Below are 6282 nucleotides of genomic sequence, written 5' to 3'. Positions count from 1 at the left end.
TTTTTTACTTGGGGACCAATTATGCCGCTTTTCATGGAATGGCACTTATCGTGTCACATTGAAGGTTCCATGGATAACCGCCATAATGAACACATCTGCGGATGTTTCATAATTCAAAAATTTACCAGTTCATGTTAAATGTTGAATTCTGCTTAAGCCCGTGCTAGGGCGGCGTGGACGGTAACTTGCACTTTCCAGTACCGTCCATGAACAGGCTCAATCAAACCGAGCCTGCAACATTTTCAATTTTGCCGTGTTGGGCTTTCTTTAGGGATTCTGTATTTATCTATTTCATTGAACCACTTTAGAAGCCATTCATCCAAGGATCAATCCTGCCAAGTTTGACTGAAATTGGACTAGTGTTTTTTCACAAGAAGATATTTTAAAAAAATTCTGGTTCACTATATAATCTATATATCACACGAACACACATACACAAAGGTGAATCGCTATATGCCACCGCATCGCAGATGCTGCGGTGGCATAAAAATAAAATTTCACGATCATTAGTGTTTAAGTGACATAAGAGATTTAATGATGGACGGAAAACGGACATTACTTTGAGAGGCAGTAACGGTCATAGAAGGAGCAACGTTGAAGCACAAGTTGTATGCTATTATAATGTTGAATTGAATAACACTTTTATGTGCACCGCTGTCGCCTACATCTGTTTATGTAAAATGAAATATTGTTGTAATTTAAGTTTCTATTGACATGCGTATCTTTGTGTTTGTTCTTTTATCAAATAAAAATATTATAACAACACAAATACTTTTAATGTCAGCCAATCTAATTAAACATTATTTATTATATGATCTAAATATAGCTGCAATCTCATTGGTCCAAACAGTAGTCGACAGAACTTAGTAGAAAATCATATTCACTGCGTGAAGCATCATATTTACCGGCAGAAGTGGATTTCTCAGTTTAAAAATATTCAATGACCATACACCATAGAACGTTAATTACATGTGTGCATTAAAAAATAATTGTTTCGTTTTGTTCTTTATGACATATTTCTCGATTAAAATATCATAACTTTACTATAATCCTTAGAGGCCACAGCGCAATGATGAGTATAAACTTGAATTACCTTCATATGCGCTGCGTTCGCATCTGACATGTGCGTCTTTATTTCCGCGCTTCAACAAATCAGGCAAAAGTTGTACACTTTACAAACCTTATAAGTGTGCATGTATAAATGGTTTCATAGAAGTATCAATATTTGCCCGATCATGCTGAAATTTTCATTAAGTACAGAAAAGAGACACAGTATCATGTTTTTTTTATTATTTTCAATCAAAATACAAATTTAAGATGTAATTCTAAAATATGTGAATGCGTGTCGAAAGTCGATGTTGCAAAATGATGTCCTAATACCGTATGTGCCCATCCTGACTGTGTATTACCGCCTGGCAGTGTCTGGCATCGATGTTGCACACCTTTGTAGATAAATTTGGTGTCGGTGAGGAAGGTTACCAACGATGCCAGTTGCTCTGTACTCAATGATTAGTCTTTTGAAAGTATTTCGGTGTACACCCATAAGAGGCGCAACCTACAAATGATACATACATGTAATGAGTAAATAAAAGATATGCATTTATGTTCGTTTTGGGTAGAAACTGAGTTTAAATGATATTTGCCTTTACAATGCAGAGGAATTAAAATAATCATTTAAATAAATAAATTTTCTTACCAACCTCTGTTTGGTGTACTCCAGCGTTTACCAGTCCTAGGGCTATACCATGCTGTTGTAAAGATAATCTACCCTTGTGGTGTTTTTTCTGATATGTGGATCTCTGTCGTATCCGAGGATATCATGTGCAATTTTATTACACCCATTCTCACAATTTTTCGTGAATTTTGTGAATTTCTTTCTTTCATGGTTGAACGCACCTCATAATTAAAATTGACATGCCTGAACACGGGAAAAGTGTGGAAATGCAGCTAATAGTCAGAACGCAAAATTTTGTAGAAATATACTGATAAACGAAAAAGTTATAAGGACATAAATGGTGCACACTTTTGTTGTGATTTGTTAAGTGTACATGTATAAGATTGTACTTTTTGTGTTTTTTTTTAATTCTTAGCCTATTCATATAATAAAACAATTATTGACTGGTGTGTCATTGAATATGATGTGATATTCCCCGGCAGAAAGTCATATTGATCTCGGCTATCGCTATCACACTAGTCAATAATTGTATAATAACAAAATCTGATCATGAGATCAATGTAAAAATAACTTTAATATCTCCAATGTCTATTGCATTTAAGAGCTTAGGAGGAAGTCAACACGTTTGACTTAGAACTGCAAGGTTAAATGTAAAAAACAAACAGATGCCAAAAACAATTCCACTCAAGATGATAAATTAAATTAAATATTGATTTAACCCTAACCCTTACCCTGGCTGTTTATAAAATAAAATATTTTAGTATACGAAAACATTTTAGAATATTTTTGAGGCCAGTCTATATTCTAAGAAGAAAACACGCGTTAAACATATCTTTTTATCGAAGATTATAGAATTTTCCAATAAACGCTCATAGATATGTTCTTAAGTATTTCTACCTTACCCTCACCAAAAGCAGTTGTAAATATCTTTAAAAAACAAATTTTTTTACAAAATCTCAAAAGAAAGCAATTCAAAAATAATTACATGTCAATTTTATTTGAAAAAGAACCCAAACAAACTCAATTTAACTTTCTTTCTTTTGATATATATTTTTGCACTATTAATTCTGGACTACCGTTTTAAAATCTGTCTCCCAAGTGGTTCCTTTCCTTTTCGCTTACAATTCCGACATAATCAGGCTGGTGTAGAGCAAAATTAGGCCGAACTTGATGAATAAGTTAGATTTCAAACATAATTAAAACTATAAAGGACGAGAATAAAGATCAACAATGCCCCTCGAACTACCACAACTGGGCACCAAGTAATTTAAACCTTACCGGGGTTTTTCATAAAAGGGGGTTTAAAACGGAGAGGGGACTTATTTTAATTTGGGAAAAGTTGGGGGGGCAACAATTTGGATCCGAAAACCTTTTTGGAAGAAAAAGTAAAAAAAATTGATTTTTATGACGGGGAAAAACTTTTCGCCGTCACACAATAAACAAACGTTTGGAGCAAAAAGAGAAAATTAAAAATTTACATCAATTCATTTAATTTGTCGATCACCAAATTAAAATATCTTCTCTACTTTTTATATCATTCATAATAGTCTGATAAGTACACTTCCCTCCATATCCAAAACCGCTCTTGATTATATTTGGGCATATTCAAATATGCTACAAGCAATTACTTGTGAATAGATTTAACATTATCAAATGCAAATGCAACCCTACCTTATCAAAGTTTTTATATCCTCGCGTAACATATACAGCTTAAAAAAATGCGGTCGCTTACATGGCTAAGGATTGACTAATAAAATTATACTCCGCACTTTTTTTTGCAGATCTGAGGTTGGCTTTTGTAACTTTTTCATCTCCTGTAACTGTTTCATATATTGTGTTTATAATAAAAAATACCTTGCCATTTAAGGTTGATTTTTGAACTTATGTTCTGCGATATACTTTATGTATTTATGAAATAGAGAAAAACAGAATCCCTTAAAAAGTCCAACACGGCAAAATAGTAAAATGTTGCAGGCTCGTTTTGATTGAGCCTGTTCATGAACGGTACTGGAAAGTGCAAGTTACCGCCCACGCCCCCTAGCACCGGCTTAAGCAGAATTCAACATTTAACACGAAAATGGTAAAATTTTGAATTTAGAAACATCTGCAGATGTGTTCATACGGCGGTTATCATGGAACCTTCAATGTGACACAGTAGTGCCATTCCATGAAAAGCGGCGTATGGTTCCAAAGTAAAAGAATGCTTTTGCCCTAAACGAGAAAACAATGGGCGGAACTAAATAAAATGAAATTTTGAGGGGGATCTGAGGTTATGAAGCCTGAATTCGTTCGAAATTGTATCATGTACCTTAGAGGGAAAACACATTATGATATTCAAGTAAATATTGAAGAAATGTCAATAAACTTCAATTTAGGCATACAATAAAAAGACATTTGTTTGTATCTTGTGTAAGATGCATTTATATTTCATCTCATGACCTTATAAGACATAATTCTCATAATCGCTTGTCATAAAACTAACTAACATAAATTAAAAATACATCATCTGTATATTTCCTCTAAATAGTAGACATTCCATAAATATCGGTTATCTCGACATGGATTTTTTCACAATCACTGCACCAGATTTATGGCGAAGAAAGGAAATTAAATATCCTATAATTCGTCATATTAGTGCAATAACTGAATAACTGCTATTAAAGTTAGAAGCACTTATTACGTTTTTGCACTAAGGTGACGATAAATTTGTCATAAACTCTGCTATGTCTTTAAGGGGCACATTGTCATGTGTAATGTTGCCAACAACACTCGAATGTTACAGACAAACTTAGGTTATAACCCCAAACATTTTTGTACACGTAAAGATCATCAGGAAGTAGATAATGAAACACTTTCAGCATGCCCCTGATACCTTGCTCTACCGATATTGTAGACTTGTATACGAGCTTCTGTATTTTAGCATACGACACTTCGTAATTTCGCTTGTCCTTATCTTCACCTAAATCTGATTCTGTCATTTTGCTTTAACATTTTTTCTGAACAAGATATGCCAATTGAGACTTAGACATGTTCATTGTTTCATCACCTACGTTGTATGTATGTCCTTTCATTTCTGATGCATGCTTAAGAGCAAAAATAGATGCCAAAGCAGTGTCTTTCACGTGTAAGAATGTACGCCGGGAACTACCTTCGTGTAGGTGGAATTGCTTGCATGTAAAAGCTTGGTATGTAAGATCTTTTACAAGTCTAAGACGTGGAGACAAACCAGGCACAGTTGCAAGTTTAAGCGCGTTTCCACCAACACCAAGAAACATTTTCTCCCCTTCTGCTTTACTGCTGCCGTATAGTGTAAGTGGACTTATGCTCGTCTCTTCAGAGCACAGCACAATCCTTTTACAACGCCATATCAAAATCCTGTGCTCGCGAATACTAGTATTTGGTTTTCAGTTTTTAATTCCGTGATATTATTTGTTCCTTCGATATTCGTATTAATTGCGCGTTCCGGATCATTATCGCATGCCGGGAAGCCGACAATAGCAGCAAGATGAACTATGGCGTCTTTTCCGGTCATCACGTTGGCAAGATGTTTCTTATCACTGATATCACCTTTAATAATTTCAAGGTTAACGTTGTCTGCGATCGATAGTACAGGACTTATGCCTCACATAAAGATATCGAAAATAGTGACCTCATGACCTTTTTCCAAAAGAAAAGTTGCCAAAGTAGAGCCGTATATCCTGCACCTCCTGTTATAAGAATTTTCATTCCTGTTACTGTACTTGTTTCCTGAAGCAACGTTCAACACAAAAGTGTTGTTCATGACCAGTTATCTTTAGACATTACAGGACCACCTCTTTACATATATTTTTGTCTATAATAACCAGCATGTGTGTTGTTGTGTTTTTTTACATAAATAACAATCAAATCACAATATAAATTATAACGTTGCATTACTTTCCATGACATATTATTTCCTTAAACCGAACAAACAATAACTTGATCTCTTTTATAATTGAATTTTAGGTATGTAATCCAGATTAAACTAAACATTCTATTACACTAATAAAACAAAAAAGTATACAAACCATTCAAAGACAATAACAATCGATTGGAATTGAGATATGAAATATTTTTATGTTCACAGGTGATGACTGCAGCTGACTGAAAGTTTTCTAAATAGTAGCACTTAAATATCAACATTTGTGTTTAAAATACCCTAGAGCCATGCACATTTTATTTTGTTAAAAGTAATCACAAGCCGCGCTTTTATGACTTTTTTGTTAACAGTTTTTTGAAGAAAAATACCATTTACAGGCTGTTACGATATTGCATGTTCTTTTTATTGAAAAAAGTTGCTGGGGTCTAATTAAAATGTTTGAGATACTCATTTCTGACATGTGTGGTCGTATTTGATAATACACCGGAGCATGCTGTTTTCTTTTAAGAATTATTTGTTCCATGGATACTTAAGTTTAAAAAATAACCCCAAATGTCATAAATGCATCATAAAAGAACTTGGCAGTGAAGATAAAACAACTGCTACAAAATATGCTGTACTTGCTTTCTTAATATTGACAGCCTATTTGTGACACCTTTTCCATTCATTGCAAGGTCAACTGCTCACAAACAGTATCACAAACATAACC

At 34.0% G+C, this 6282-nt stretch overlaps 1 pseudogene; it reads right to left on the bottom strand.

Annotated features, from left to right (window-relative positions):
- Nucleotides 1-4419: 4419 nt before the first annotated feature.
- Nucleotides 4420-5401, bottom strand: LOC132736461 (GDP-D-glycero-alpha-D-manno-heptose dehydrogenase-like; annotated as a pseudogene).
- Between the last annotated feature and the right edge of the window lie 881 nt (nucleotides 5402-6282).

This window comes from Ruditapes philippinarum, unplaced genomic scaffold (genome assembly GCF_026571515.1).
Source record: "Ruditapes philippinarum isolate M1 unplaced genomic scaffold, ASM2657151v2 ctg8036_1_1_1_1, whole genome shotgun sequence".
In the NCBI taxonomy this organism is placed as follows: Eukaryota; Metazoa; Mollusca; class Bivalvia; order Venerida; family Veneridae; genus Ruditapes; species Ruditapes philippinarum.
This window is presented reverse-complemented; position numbering and strand designations above follow the sequence as displayed.